Genomic DNA, 2,204 nt, shown 5'->3' on the forward strand with positions numbered 1-2,204 from the left:
TATAATAGTGCAGGTGATAGACCAGCAGCAACAGTTTCGAGATTGGTTAAATATTTACAAACAACCAAACAATAAATAGCTAAAATATGTTTATTAAGGCGAAGTAAGGAATGATAAATTCATTTGGTGTAATCGGGCGTGGTATAGTGGTAGCATTCCAGACTGTCACTCTGGCGACCCGGGTTCAATTTTATGTAGTTTTAGGTTTTGGAAATTTTAAATGAAAATTTATGTTCCAGCCTTTGTGGTCAATAAATACTAATCGTATTTAATTATGAATTAAGAGTTGCTCCAGAGGATCATGAAATGTTATATCATGATTAAATCCAATGGAAATGTTTGAATTCTTCATTCATAGAAGATGAAAAATGTGTTTAGGTGGTATTGTTGTTCTATTAATTAATAAAAATTGAAATTTAAGGTACCAATCTGCATGTTCACAAATCCCCCATTCACAAACCATGGCTGGAAAGGAATGCAGCAATCATCTATGAACGAGGAAACCTACAGCGAAGCATGTTTCCAGTTCGATATCATGCTCAAGATATGTGACTACAGAGTCTTCATCTTGGTTAACCTCAAAGGTCAGATTGACTCAAAAAAGTCGAGTTTATGTATTCCTACAGAAAAGATCCTGTAGAAGTACAGTCAATGGTTTTATCAATCTTGCATCCTCAATGATGTTATATCGGTTGTGAAAGTGAGAAATGTTGTGAGGAAAAGTTATGGTTAAAAAATTGGGAAAAATTAGAAGACATATTCAAGAAAATATTTGAATGAGTTGGAGAAACACAAGAAAATGATAAATAACTAAAAAACGACCTTGTGTGATTATTGATCTATTCCCATCTGAAAATCAAGTTGGTTGGCCAAACATGAAGCAGGGGTTCCCGAGTGGTCAAAGGGGGTAGACTCAAGTTCTACTGCGCAAGCTTCGTGGGTTCAAATCCCACCTTCTGCAGCTTTTGCTTCTTTCTCCCTCAATATTTTTGGTAAGACCACCAGTTTCCTATTTTTATTGTTCGTATGACGTCTAGTTTCTATGGTAAAAGTTTGATTCAATTCCATCAAGGCTCTATGAAGATAATCAATAAAGATAACACTGACCTCAAATACTAGCAAATAATGTTTTAAACTTTTCATTTCCAGTAAAAATACCTTTAAAAATTTCAAACAAACCAAAGATTGAGAAACAGCCGCTCATAGTTATTCTCTGAATGAAATGCCTTCTAGGAGCTACAGATCCGCATTGTTACAGCCGAATAAGGTTTTTGTGAATGACAATATGGAGAACATTTTGGAAATGAAAAGTTTAAAACATTATTTGCTTTTCAAGTTCTATTTATTTCCACAGATTTTTCAATGGAAAATTAAATTCTTTCGATTTTTCTATTAGTGAATGAATGATTGACTTGTCAATTGAATCATTTTTGATGAGAACTTGGAGTGGATCTACCCTTTCAAATAAGGATATAAAAAACAACAAATAAATTCCATTTTCTATTGATAGTAACTTATCTGAATATAATTTGATGAAATAGTCCATAATTGGATAGGATCTGTTCAATGTGTATACAAGTTGTGTTTTTTTGAACAATTGGAAATAATCTGGTAAGACTTTACACAATCTTTCCAATAGTGGGATTGTAAAATTGTTGGAAAGCAATAATTGGTCAAAATATCTTGGGACAGCAATCAATAAACACACTATAGTTCTGTGGTTTGTTTGAATTTTGTAAGCACCAATCCATTTTAAATGATTTTCAAAGTAGGTCATATAAATTGACAGTTCCTTCTCCCGACATGCAAGTTCTGTATTCAATTCAAACCACCATGCACTCATCAATATTTTGATTCTGTGATAGTGAAACTTTTTCATTAGTACTTCTTTTTCATTTTGATTTTTTGGGATAGTCTGAGATAGAATAATCAATTGTTGGCAATTTTCTTTTGGAAGTGGTATTTTGTTCCTTCTCACTCTTGACAATAAAACAAATTTAGGATTATTTGACTCGGAGATCATTGATGTGAAGGCATTCAGTAAATCATTGGTAGTGATTAATTGATAAAATTGAGGTTCATTCTTCAAAAGTGTATGCAGTTCGGAAAAAGGCAAGAATTTCAATATTAAAGATAGTATTTCCGTGGTAAGCTAGTTACATAATAAATACACATTTTTTAATGTTGCGTAATCCTCCCAAAAG

The 2,204-nt window shown here is 32.5% G+C and overlaps 1 non-coding gene and 1 pseudogene across 2 annotated transcripts; both read left to right on the forward strand.

The window, feature by feature from the left end:
* Positions 1–132: 132 nt before the first annotated feature.
* Positions 133–204, forward strand: NAEGRDRAFT_t874 (annotated as a pseudogene). The gene has a single exon. The product of its transcript is annotated as a tRNA-OTHER (tRNA).
* Positions 205–880: 676 nt separating this feature from the next.
* Positions 881–961, forward strand: NAEGRDRAFT_t875. Its single transcript has one exon. It is a non-coding gene; the product is annotated as a tRNA-Leu (tRNA).
* The last annotated feature ends 1,243 nt before the right edge of the window (positions 962–2,204 follow it).

Source organism: Naegleria gruberi (genome assembly GCF_000004985.1).
Source record: "Naegleria gruberi genomic scaffold NAEGRscaffold_179, whole genome shotgun sequence".
Classification (NCBI taxonomy): Eukaryota; Heterolobosea; class Eutetramitea; order Acrasida; family Naegleriidae; genus Naegleria; species Naegleria gruberi.